Below are 13,901 nucleotides of genomic sequence, written 5' to 3'. Positions count from 1 at the left end.
CTGCCATGCTATTATGCCAGGTGTGGACATTGGCCAACATAATAATACTGCACAAAAACAATGATTTTTAATTGGTAATGCTTTGAAAGACGGCTGAAAATGATTATATTGTGTGAGGCGGTGATTTATGATGAAAAAATAATGGCGGTGCCCGTATAAGAAGCTGTAAAAAGGTTTCGATAATATTGCGTAGTATTTTGTGCAACTACACCACTATCAACGCCCTATGTAATTTACGTCACATGCTGCGCGGCCATTGGCCGAGAAATCCACGTGACTGCGCCGCGCCTCGCGATTGGCCGCTATATTAGTATGAGACACGTGAGCCGTGCGCCTGCAAGCATGGCCTAGTCATACATTGTGGCGAGAGAAGAAATGACGCGAGTTATTTGTCCAGTGTACGAATGCGCGGACCGTACGTCATCCGGGGACTCGTAAGTGAATCTCTGATGCAATGGGACTCTTTTTCCGGGTTAAAAAACCGTCAGAATAACAAACGAGCCGTGTTCTGCGTGAAATTATTGCGTTTTCCCCCCACCCTTCGCAGTGTTTTGCTTAGCATGTCACTTGATCATTCTTGTGCGCAGTGGTTGTTCGCTCGTAGCCCGCGTACCGACCGGCTTGTTGCTCGCGTCCATAAATCGATTCGCCGTGTTTTCCTTTGTCATATACGCGAATACGTGAAAATGCTGTAAGTCCGCCGCGTCGAGGGTGCGGTGGGCTGTTCGCTCGCGCCGACATAATCGGGGATGCGTCGATCGCAATGACGTAAAGTTGGGCAATTAATTGCAAGCAGTGAAAGTTTATAAATAGACCGCGCGTCTCTCCGCGAGTCGGATAGCGGCAGCGCAGCCGAGCTCGTCCTTCGCAGGGGTCACCGCTTCGCCGCCCGACCCGTTAGTATAACACCATTATCTCCGTGAAAGTTGACCGTGTAAATAATTAAAATTCTGTATTTATACCATGTGTGAATCCTGTGCGTGGCTTGCGGTGTCGCGACAGCCGCTCGGCCAATGGGGAGGCCGATCGCTGTGACGTCACGGAATCGCGGCGTCCCCATTGGTCGGATTTATGTCCTCTCCTTTTCCCTCCGCGTAATGTTTACGTGTTTGATTCTGCGGCTCGTGACAGCGTATATCTGGTTTATTGTTCTCGACCCGCTTTACGCCCATGTATTTTGAATCAATGTTTTACAATTACAAAATTACATTTTATAACCGACCATCATACGTGGGACGCTTATAAACTGTATTATCTCAACAATTCATACAAAAACAAAGCTGTATTTGTACAATATACGTCATATTATGATTACAATGTATAATAATATCGAACTCAAAACAACGGCAGCTGGGTGTGTGAATGTGTGTGTGCGCGAGTTCCTTCACGCATACAAAATACTGAAACTAAACTTCATTTTGAGAAAATATAATACAAAATACAACGTCATGTTATATGTGGCGACTTTCCCTGGCCGCGAATCGACCAAAGTCGGTCCCAATAATACAGAAATATATTCAGTTTTCCATTTTGTATCCGTGGCAATTGAATAACTACGAATATAACCAAAATACAACCCTTTTACAACGTAATATTAGAACAGGTGTTATTGAAGGAAACACGTCAGATACCTATCATCAATCTGAGATAGGTACCGAAAATGCTGTGAAAACTCGCTGAATCGATGGATTGATCGAGTTCCGTGAAAATACATAGATTCAGTGACATCCCGTGGGAGTAGGCAGGTCATACGTTGCATAGAGCGGCGAATGAAGGGACGAATATACAAATTACAACTTTTGATAGCAGTGACGGTTCGGTTTTCCATGAAGCAGACGGTGGGGTCAATTCATAAGAAAGTACATTATTGACACATTAGTTCAAAAACAATAATAAATACAGCATAAGTATTTTGTATTGTAATCATGGCCCCCACAAGGGGGGGCTGACAGGGCTCCAGCCTGGGGACCCGGCCTGGCAAATTGACCAGCCAAGTGAGATAAACACATCACAAAATTGCACCAATAGTAAAAAAATATCGCTTGCAAAATTAAAAACATAAGGTTGTGCAATGCATTTTTTTATTATTGTTTGTCAATATTCGATAACTCCATAATTCAAGTGGGTGTATCAGAAATATAAAAAAAATCGCTAAAAATACCCTAAAAATACCCTAAAAATACCCTAATTTTTACCTCGAACACTAATTGGAATACACGACTGTAGTCACACTGCCTGTAGCGATAGGTAGGAGGGCCGCCATAGATTCTAGCCTGGGGGCCCACTCCAGGATGTGGGGGCCATGATTGTAATACCTACATATTGTTCTTAATAGTGGTTTTATCGCACAGGCAAAACTTTCACAAGGGTACCACAACGCCACAGGCTTCCACGTACCTAAAACCGCCACTGTTTAACAGTAGATTTCCTTGAAATTCTCTAATTAACAATAGATTATGTGTAAATTTAAAAATTGTTTGTTTATTTGGATGTGCAAAATACACGGAAATAAATAATGAAATAGGTAGGTACCTAAGTAGGTGCCGAACAAACGATGTTTTGTTACTAAAAATAAAAGGGAACAGCATTCAAGCCTGCTTAAAGAGACTAGGGGAGGCCTTCACCCTGTTGTGGATCGGTGGCAATAAATGCGAATACTGTAATAATGATGAAGCGAGACGACTGTGTACTCTGCACTGTCTCGCATGGTCTGTAAATAGTGTCGGTGATTTGCACGAAAACACTCGTGCGAAGGAAAATTAACCGAAGCCATCAGGCCAACACGCAAATACAAGAAATGAAAATAATTCTACCAAGTAAATGCTAACACAATTAACAACACGCAAATGTCAGAAATGCATTCAGACCCGACAACACTAGCAATAATTCGTAGGTAAACACCGTTTGGTGAACCTGCAGGCCAGGTGTTTTATCATATGATACCTATATATCTTATATTTGATAAGCTATACTAGTAGACGGGGTAAATGTGTCAGTGGCACTTTATGGATTTTGACAATCAATTAATTGACATTTAATAATCAATAAAAAAAAAACTATGGATATTTTTTAAAGTGTCCCCCAAACCATTTCTTTGTGTCTGTGCCTGCTGCCCATTCCTCATGAAAGTGTCAATCCAGGGCTCATTTGATTGACTGTTAAATCGAAGTATTGTCAATTTTATGAATTTCCTTCAATGACATTCTAAAAATAGTTTTTTTGGTAAGTTTGTTTTCTGGAAGTCAGGCGGGAACAGCGGCAATATTCATGGCCGATTTCGGCAAAATTCATGAATAATTCAAGGATGATAACGTAACCTAACAAATAATGCAGTATATCGGCTATTTTCAAAATTTGTTTGCCGCTGGCTTCCAGTAAACAGACAAGAACCGTTTTTTTTAATACGCTTGTGAAGCTATCCGTCCGTGCAATATTGTCCAGGTACGATGGTTTTCCGTGTCTTAGAATTTCGTAATACTGATGAAGCGATTATATACCTACCTGCAATCTGTAATGTTTATAAATACTGAGGTTGTTATCAATAAAATGCAACTTTGTTTATTTAAATAGTGTGCTTATATAAAAAGACCTATATAGATAATAAATCATACGACTAAATTTTCTTTATATAATAATGCCTCCAGACTAGGGATTCCAATCTCTGGATCCCGGGATCCCGAACTATTTTCGATATCTATGAATCCCGGGATTGGTAAACATAATCCCGAAATTTTCGGGATTGAGTTTTTTATCAATCTTTATGGAAAATAAAATAAAAACGAAAATATGACAGAAAAAATACTTTGAATAACATACAGATACATTAGAAATACACTGAGTTTGTATGAAGTTTGATTTATTACCCATGTGTTGCCAATTCAGTTAATTTTTTCACATAAATTAATAATAATTACAAGATAAAAAGAACTTTTTATATACCACGTTTTTAAATTTTCTGTTGAATCCAATTTCATTATTGTCATTGGTTGAGTCATATAAATTTGACAATTCTATCTATTATTAATTTAGGACACATAAAGCAATTATTGTCAACAAATCATTTTTTTGCTATTTTGCAACAAGCAAACAAATATAGAATACTGAAATGTCATTTTGATTTCCATAGTAACGCACATATATATTAATAATTTAGTTGCTAGGACCACCCCCTTGCAACCAATAATAGTGGATTGGATTACGGATTTCTTCCGAAATAACTTTTCATACAAAACAGAATTAACTGAAAATGAATTCAATTTTACTTAAAAATGGCTAAAAGTATTAAAAGAATGCATTGGCATCGTGTTCTGATACATTCTAAAAGTTTCAAATGTCTAGCTAGTCGGGAAGTTAGTTATAAATCGATTGCAAGATTTGTACTGGATAAGCAACCACCGGACAAACAAGAATACGAGCTAAGGAAAACGTGGTAAAAAAGAGAAAGATTGGAAAAAACAAAGCTTCGCACTTTTAACAAAGTGATTCCACCATGTTTTTTAAAGCATTTGTCATTTTTTTTTATTTTAATTGAACTTGTATTTGTTATCTTTTCATAAATAAATAAAACTCTTACTTTCACATTATTATTTATACATATGACAATATTATTTAGTCCATTAAACCTATGTATTTCCAAAATTGAACGTACACAATATTAACAATAAATGTCTTAAATAGTACCTATAAATTATATTAAATTTATTTTTGACCAATTTTATCAACGTTATTTGTATATATAGAAATTGTATATTAACTATTGAAAAAAATGTCAATCCCGGGACCAGTCCCGGGATCGTCAACTTTAATCCCGGGATCAAGATTTTGACTCGAGATTGGATTCCCTACTCCAGATACATCGGTTCGCGAACAAATTAATGAACAGTGTAAATATGTGTATTCCAACTGACTGCTCGAACGATCAGGGCTGGATTAACGCTTGAGGGGAGACTGGACGTCATATTGGGCAGTGGGAAGGGTTAAGGGAGGTAGACTGCTATGATTCGACATAAAAAGTGCACACTGAACTTACATACTTTTTCGTATTCATTGGGCGAAGAGTACAATTTGCAGTACATTTTGTTTAGTGTCCAATATTTATATCGAATTTTAACAGCCTACCTCCACTTAATCTGTTCTGTGTAGTATTTTATAATATTACGCCAGTACTGGTCAGCCAATGTCCAAATGCATGGAATGTCAGATTATAAATTATAATATGTATTTCTCCACCGTTGACCCTTTTAATAATTCACCTGTTTCATTTAAACATGCTATCTCAAAAATTTTGTATAAATAGATATATAATGTATTTACTTATACATATATATTAATTCTTTTATTTTTTATGTTACTTTTTTATTTATCTTTTGTGTATTATTTAATTATTCATTATTCTTCCTCATTTTTCTCATTTTTTCTTATGTAATCTTCTCATGTAATTTCTTTATATTTATGTTATTTTACTCTCTATCTTGTTAGGCTTAACTATATTATAATGTATATATGGAAACTTTGCTGGTTGCATTAACTTTTTATTATTATATTATAAATTTCTGTAATCAATATGTAACTGTTTGTTTTCCTTAATAAATAAAATAAAAAATAAAAAAAAATAAAATAATTCGAGCTTTAATTTGATCAGCCGAAATGTACTTTATTAAAAGTAAAACAAATAGAAACCTGGCATATAGAAGTAACTATACCTACTTATCACGATTCTGTTCATTGCATTATTTTGTCCGTGCACGATTTCAAATAAAAATAACAGAATTTATATCGCAACGATGCCAATCGTTGCTTACTTACTCATTGTGGAATTTTACCAAGTATTTGTTATCAGCCAAATGTCTGCAAGTTAATTTCTACAAAATGATAAATTTTATCTTCTTATTATGTAGGTACTCTGTCGATAGATAGCCCATGACTTTGTCCGCGAGAAATTCGGAAATAAATAGTAGGCAATATACACATTGACGTATTTGCGGGTCTATTCAATATACAAGGCGGCTATCGACAGTAGTTTACCGTATTTATGTATTGAGGCGGTTAATTGTTAAGTATATATGAGTTGTCCAATTACAAAAAGCGACTAGTCCACAATTCAATATTTTAGGGAAACAACGTTTTTATGTTTCAAGCTTCAATTATTTGTTTTAACGTGAGATTATTTTTTCCGTTGTATTCTATGTCGAAATTAGAACCAAATGGCCGTTAAACTCTTAAATGTAATAAATATAGGCAAAATAAAATTGGACGTAGCGCTACTTGTACCTCACTTCTTAATTTATTCCGCATAAGGCACATATTTCCGTGGCACTGTCATGAGTTTACCAGATGCTACAGCATGGGAGCGCCCTTTTCAATATTGAACGTTCCCTTATTGGTTGACTTAAACACGTACGAAATCAACTAAGCTTTAAATAATATGAAACACGGGCTTTTTGTAATAAATCGAGACTAAAAATATTTTTTTTCGTATGGTTATGTCGCGTTTTGGAATTTATAGATCAATACATATTGTGTAAAATTATACAAAGAATACGTGCGTATTTTTTTTCTCGATTTTGACCAAATGTAGACTTATCGCTTTTTGGAATTAGACGCCTCATATGAGGTTATTCTATCTGCATGTTAAGGGACATAGCGCGTCAATTATTATAGGTATCAGTGGCGATTATTTGAAGCCTACCTTCTTGAGAAAAATATTTTTTAATTGCATACCTATTGACTTATTTATATAATCACTTGATTATATAATATTCTATAAAATAATTTATTTTACCAACGAGAGATGCCGTATGTGTAGGAATGTATAAAAATATACCACAGCGCGCCATCTGTCTTGACGTAAATAAAGGTCGGATTATGTTTCAAATAATTCTCAATTTTTTTCATATGGTCTTTACGTCACCTAGCCCCACCAAGTCTATCGAACTGTATGAACTAAGCTAAGCTCCGATCGCAGAGCCTAAAACTAAATAATTAGATAATTTAAAAAAATAATTTCTATGGTGTTTAATAGACTGTTTTTAAAAATAAAAATAACTTTTATTTAATGATTATTGATGTGAAATATTTAAAAAAATATATACGTACTTTATTTAAAGTGATCGCTTAATTTTATGTCGTCAGTGAGTTTTTGAAGTTTCATTTAATTAGTGTGTCGTTGTCATTAGTGTGTACCTATTCATTAGTAGTAATATCGTATTATCTTCTTATTTCTCATACCTAAGTATACCTGACAAGTGTGCTCTTTTTATCAGATCTCCACAGCCTACCTCTTTCCAAAAGTCACCGTTCACCACTGATAGGTTAAATACCTGTGAAGTTAAATACACAGAACACAAGTCCCTCACTAACCACGCTCTGTCAAAAAAGCCAGGATTTTATCACCGTCATAATTCCACCTTGTTCTTCATCTTTGCATGATATATGCACCATCGTAGTACCCCTTCATCGCGTCTCTGCCAACTAAATTGGTAACATCTAGGATTTTGTTCTTTTGACATCAGTGGGTCTATTATATACACAATGCGGTTATCGACGGAGGTTGTATCATATTTATGTATTGGGGCGGCTAATTGTTACAATAAGTTAACCGTCTACCTAAACTGTCAAAAAGTTCTAAGTTTTAACATTACCTCTTGGCTGTGTTAACTTTTATAGCGAGATAGACAGTTTAGAGTGTTTAGACGGCTAATTTATTTTAACAATAATACATAAATATGATAAACTACAGTCGATAGCCGCCTTGTATATACAATAGACCCACCGGGCAAAGTTCCGCCCGCAGATTTTCTAGGTACCTATTTATATTAATACTATCGACCCAAGGGTACTCGATGGAATTTAAATTCTAATGGATTTAACTTTTGTACTATTTCATTTTTTGCGTCCGGGTTTCGCCTTTCGACATCTTCAGACACTATGCGCTCTCACCAATGGTAAATACACACTGACAACGAATACGTACAGTTAATTCTAATGTATACATATAATAAATTAATGCAATAAAATAGGTAATAAATTTACCACCTCCCTATTAAGTCAAGGATCACAATTAAAAATATAACAAACAAATTATGAATACTGAAGTATTATAATTTATTATAAATATTCATAAAAAAAAACTCTACCAATAGATCATTAGATACCTAATCACTAATAATAATAGTACATTCAAAACCCTACATAATAGATCATTAGATAACTAAGCAATCCATTAAAACCTATTTATATATTTTATTATTTATTTTTGGCTACCTTAGACAAAAACATCAAAAATCTATTGATGTACACACAATCTACCTAAGTACTGAGAATTAAGAGTATTTCCACAAAACATACTCAAAAAATAGTGGCGGTTTTAGATCCGTATTATATGTGACGCTGACAGGTTTGAAGGTACACCTGTAAAAATCTTGTCACTGCGATATTGATATATTACAATGGGTACAGCACAACAATATTTCTGTTGTCATGATTTTTTATGATATTTTTTTAAAAACTATAATACTTATGTACTTTATAATGAAGCGGCAGCATCGTCTGCTTCATGGAAAACCGCCACTGCTCTGAAACTTTGTAATATTTGTATTCATTTCTTCATTCGCCGCCCTTTATAATATGCCGCGCCAATGCAACGCATTACCTGCCTGCCCCCATTGGAATTCACTGAATATACAGAACGAATAAAATATAGACTGAATAGCTTTGAATTTTTCAAGTCTATGAAATAGGCAACGGTTGGCTCTAAGTGCGCGCCGCTGTACCTGCACTGGATGCCAAGAACTGCACGCCAGAAAGCCATAAAAATGCTGCTGTCGTTTTCCAACAAAGATTTTTCGTTCTCATGAATACATAAATCAACTGAAGACATTATCAGAATTGCTGACAGCAACATTCACAAATTTTGATAGTGTGTACCAAACAGAATTAGCCAGATAGGATAATAAAATAACCTAGTTGGCAGGAAAAATCGCTAGCTTTTATTATTATTTAAAAAAATGTGTACATACTAAACTAACACTGCAAAATATTGGCTGGCAGTTTGAACATTATTTTTTTATTCAGTGTAGTTTATTTTTAATTTGAACGACTCTTGTGATTTATTCATAAAGTTTGTCGTACATTGAGTAATACCTACTTTTCATATTATGTATGTGGGCATTTTCGCCAAAGTTTGTACATGTTTGAAATTTGGGTAATATTATTTTTTCACTCAAATTAACCATTTTTATATAGCTAGCAGATTCCTTGTTCTATTGCTGAATTGGTGATAGCAATTTTTCAGCAAAATATTGATTAATACAATATTTATATCATTTTTATTATGAAATTGGGCATAATAAGTTTCCGTTCCGTGACTACGAAACTTAGCTTTTAAAACATGAATGAAACACTTTTTATCACTTAAAAGAGCTCTATTAGATTAAAAAAACCATACACTTCAAAATAAAACTACAAATAGTCAAAAAATATTATTGAATTTTAATTCTTGGGCACATTTCGTTCCCCTCCGTTACCCTATGTCTATAATGGCAGAGCATTTTTCCTTTAGTATTTGAAAAAACCAATCAATGTTCGTTCTGCTATTTTTTTAAAGACAATAATCACTTTTACTAAATTTTATTGGAAAAATAAATAAGTTTCGTTATTTAATAATCAAATGAAAAATAGTTAACGTTCAACTTTTTTGGGGACATTTTCGGAATGGAACGAAATGGTAACGGAGTGTAATTTGTAAAGCTTAAGTTACATGTTACCATAAAAACAAATTTTTGTTTTATGAAATTTATTTGAATTTTTTGATAGACAGATAAATATTCAACGTGCGTCAAAATAACAAAACAAATCAAACTTAATCACTAAAATAGACATATTTTATAATAAATTTCACAATACTTGTAAAATAAGGTAGGTAATAATTTTGACACACTATACATTACCATAACTTTATTTGGCATTTATATTATTTGTAACTCAGATAAAAAATATTTTTAAGCAAATTAACAATATATGAAAAAAAAAATCAGCAAGGGATTCAGACGCGAGTTCCTAGCGCGGCACGGAGTATATAACTTTTACGAAAATAATTATAGTCAAACTCGGTTATTACGATCTCTGACATAGCGAGATCTCGGATGTAATAACGAAACATTTGTTGACAATTGGTTTATGATTTTCGCCATACATTTAATTCTTTCACTGTTATAACGAGCAACTTATCGGATATACCGAGCTAAAATACTGTTAATGTGTCGACCGTTTTAAAACATTTCGACCCTAAGCAATAAAATCCGATTGGACAGGATGCCGCCGGGGTCGGATTACGTTTATGACACTAGTAAAGTGTCTAAGTACCTACCTTATTGGTGTTTCACCGACAATAATAAAAAAGTATCCACGCATATGGTTGAAAAATCCAAGGTTTGTGAAGTCCGTAGGTACCTACCAGCGTTAATTACAATAAACAACTTCTTTTGTAGTTTATGAATGCCATGCTCGTTTCGGGGATTTTTACGATGGTTTCCAAATTTTTTATTTTCGGCTTTTTGTGTAATGTGACATGCTCATTTAAAAATACCTATTCTCTGATATAACGAGTAACGCTTATAACAAGCAAATTCAGTCGGTCCCATCTTCCTCGTAATAACCAAGTTCGACTTTATGTTGTCTTGAAATTTAATTGTATTCATCAACATAAAATGTAGCTATACAGGTTGATTGTAATCAAGACGTACTTTTCTGACATTTCGTGAATACCTACAGTTCTAGGTATTAAATCTAATCGAGTACACATTTCTGTTAAACGTGACAAAAAAATACTTTTTCATACATTTTTATAAATTTCTATGCCTAAAATGTATGGAGAAGTTTTAAAATTTTGGTGGCGTATAACAGAAAGAGTATGACAGAGCCAGTGCCTGTCTCGCAATTATTTCAGTCTGGTGTTTTTTCTTTTCCTTCTGTTGTTTTTTTTTATCTCCATACTTTTATGTGCGCTATTTTTGCGTATTCAGACATATCACATACTTTTTTAATCTTTATTATATTATTATATTATAGTCAGGTTATTTTTTATATTTTTTAATGAAAATATTTTTGTTTTTCATACGAACAGACAAAATAATTTTTTTTATAATCTATGAAGAACTAAACACACACTGTAAACCCAACTTTATGCATGCCATTTCGTTACTTTTACATTCCACATATACGTTACCACCAATATAGTTTCGGAGTGGAAGTAACGGATTCTGTTTCAGAAGTGTTTGAAGCCAAAATTTAGCTTAGTTTTATTGTTAAACCTGCGATATGTTTTATTATATCTGTAGTATGAAAGATAAGCTCCATATGTGTAGTATGTGAAATAGAAATATGTGTTTTCTTACCTTATAAATCGTGGTAACAGTAGTGGAACTTCTTAAATGACCAACCCAGAAAGCAACCTGTTCCGATAGCGATACCGACACACACCAACAATTTAAAGTGTACATGGCGATCAGTGTTATACAAAAATGTTGCTACATTAAAAAAAAACATATTTATAGTGAAAATTTTTCGCCTTCATGCTAAAATCGTGGTAACGGAATGTGGAGTTCCACTTTTTCAAATATCCTGGGACACACTTTAAACGTGATTTTTTTTCAATATTGGTACAAATTTACGAAAAAACTATATATTTTCCAAAAATATATAATGTAAGCTGTTGAAAACACTACGAATTTAATTTTACACACTCAAAATTAATGACGAAATCAGACTTTGTTTATTTGAATTTATGGGTGGGACATGGTAAAAACGCACTACCTTTCGATCTAAATAATCAATTAAAAATATATACAGGTCAGATAGTTGTATTTAACTGATTGAATAGAGTAAATTAATAAATTTGCATGTTAAAAGTACATAACTTTCCAACATTTTATAATATAATAACTATGAAAAAATCAATCAAAGTCATGGGACATGCCAAAAACGCAATGTACAAACTTTGGCGAAAATGCCCATGTATGGATGCATTCGCATTCTCTCACAAATGCATTCAATAAACTATTTTGAATTTAAAAGCTTTTTGGGTTCACCGAATTCTGTTTAATCTAAGTTTTAAAGTGTTATATTTATAATTACCACTCGGGTGAGTTAAATCGTTGTAAACGTGAAAAAATATTATTTTGGGTAACGTCTGTTTTACACTAGCGAAGATCTTTGATAAATATTTTTTTATCAACAATACTTTTTATAAAATCTTTACAGAGTACTAGTGTGAATTTAGTTACATGGAGTGGAGGCGTGAACACTTAGGAAACTTGAAGCTTTTTAAATGTGGGTGTATTCAGATACATGCTCCGTCTCAGCTGGAAAGGCAAAGTTACAAACCTCTATGATGAAAAAGACCTAAGTCAAAATAATCAGAGAAATAAAAACATGTAAATTGGCATACTTAGGCCACACCATGCGGCATGGCATCCCGAGAGATATCAATTTCTGCATCTTATCATTGAAGCTACGAGCCCCTGGTAGAAGATGAACGTCCTGGCTAAAGAACCTCAGATACTGATTTGAGCTCTACATTCCATCCCTATTTAGAGCTGCGATGGACAGGGAGAGAATGGCCAAACTCATCGTCGACGTCCGATAACGAATATTGCACAAAAAGAAATGTATATTTTATAAATTTTAATAGCATGACATTACCTTTTTTTTATCAAAGATAGTCTATCGTAAAAATTGTTTTGCAGTGTTGCCATAATATGACACTTTCAAAATTCAGTAATTTAAAAAAATGTGTAAAAATCAATGATTTTACATGATTTCGAATTGATGAAAGGCCTTCAAAATGGAGCTTTTTAGTGGACTGTAAGTTGGGATGATTGTGGATTCTGGATCTGAGGGGGGGGGTAGTTTAAACGGGAGTTGATCCAGGCACCAACCTTGGTGTTGTTCGGCTTTATGGCTGGCGCAGGTCCCGGGCCATGCACTCATGCACTAGTAAGCAAATGGTTCTGGTTATCACTCGCACGGTACACGCTTATGAATATGAATGATGATGACAAGTTTGTATGAGACACACTGTGCCGGTGACACTGATTGATAGGTGATCTAATCGACTGAGTTCTTAATGAGACTCGAATTGAATACTCATTTAGACGACGGTCACACTATAGCACGTTGGCCCGGTCGTGGTATACAGATAATTGCCTGTTTATCAATCACGGTCGACTGATGACCCGTAACTGAGTTGCGCCTGGACTTGCGACATTAGTTTGGATTATAGGTAGGAGGGAAATATTGGGATGAGGCCGACCATAATTGGCCCAACCAGTTATGATTCCATAAGTATCTTTTAAAAAATCACCCAAATGTGACCTTTAATCCAATACATATTCATTCATAATATTATTATTTCTATCTATCGAAATTACAATAAACATGTCAACACTGGTGCACTGTTTTTTGACAGCTCATTGTAAAATGGAAGACGGCAAAAAATTAATCAACAAAATATTGATTTTAAACAGTGATGTCCCTAGACAAAGTGTCGTCTTTAAGCAAACTTAGAATGGTATCCCTTCAATTTCGTTTTGGCTGCAAATTCGTTAGGTTAAGCGTCAATTAGATTGAGCTACTTTACGAGCTGTTTGTTGGCGAATTTAATAGCGGACGATTCAGCTACTGCGATTATGATGATGACAAACGAAACTTTCCATTCGCTGAGAAGCCACAAGCTAGCGACTATTTTGACAGAACGTAGTTCGTTTTTTTTTACCGGGAGTTCGCTACTGCGCTCTACTTCGCAGACGCAGTAGGCCCACACGCCGGCGTGTAGCGCGTAAAGTTGACCGGCTTTCAACTTTTTTCGGTAGAGTGTTTACAATCTGCTTGTTAGCTTGTTCGAT

At 34.4% G+C, this 13,901-nt stretch overlaps 1 protein-coding gene across 1 annotated transcript in view; it reads left to right on the top strand.

Annotated features, from left to right (window-relative positions):
- Positions 1-309: 309 nt before the first annotated feature.
- The window catches only part of LOC147069431 (uncharacterized), a 167,189-nt gene continuing 153,597 nt past the window's right edge, over positions 310-13,901 (top strand). The window contains exon 1 of the mRNA XM_085950124.1: positions 310-896. The gene's annotated coding sequence lies outside the window, so the exon portion shown is untranslated. The remainder of the gene's footprint in view (positions 897-13,901) is intronic.

Source organism: Rhyacophila brunnea, unplaced genomic scaffold (genome assembly GCF_057557595.1).
Source record: "Rhyacophila brunnea isolate RB1 unplaced genomic scaffold, BYU_Rbru_1.0 scaffold_23, whole genome shotgun sequence".
Lineage (NCBI taxonomy): Eukaryota > Metazoa > Arthropoda > Insecta > Trichoptera > Rhyacophilidae > Rhyacophila > Rhyacophila brunnea.
This window is presented reverse-complemented; position numbering and strand designations above follow the sequence as displayed.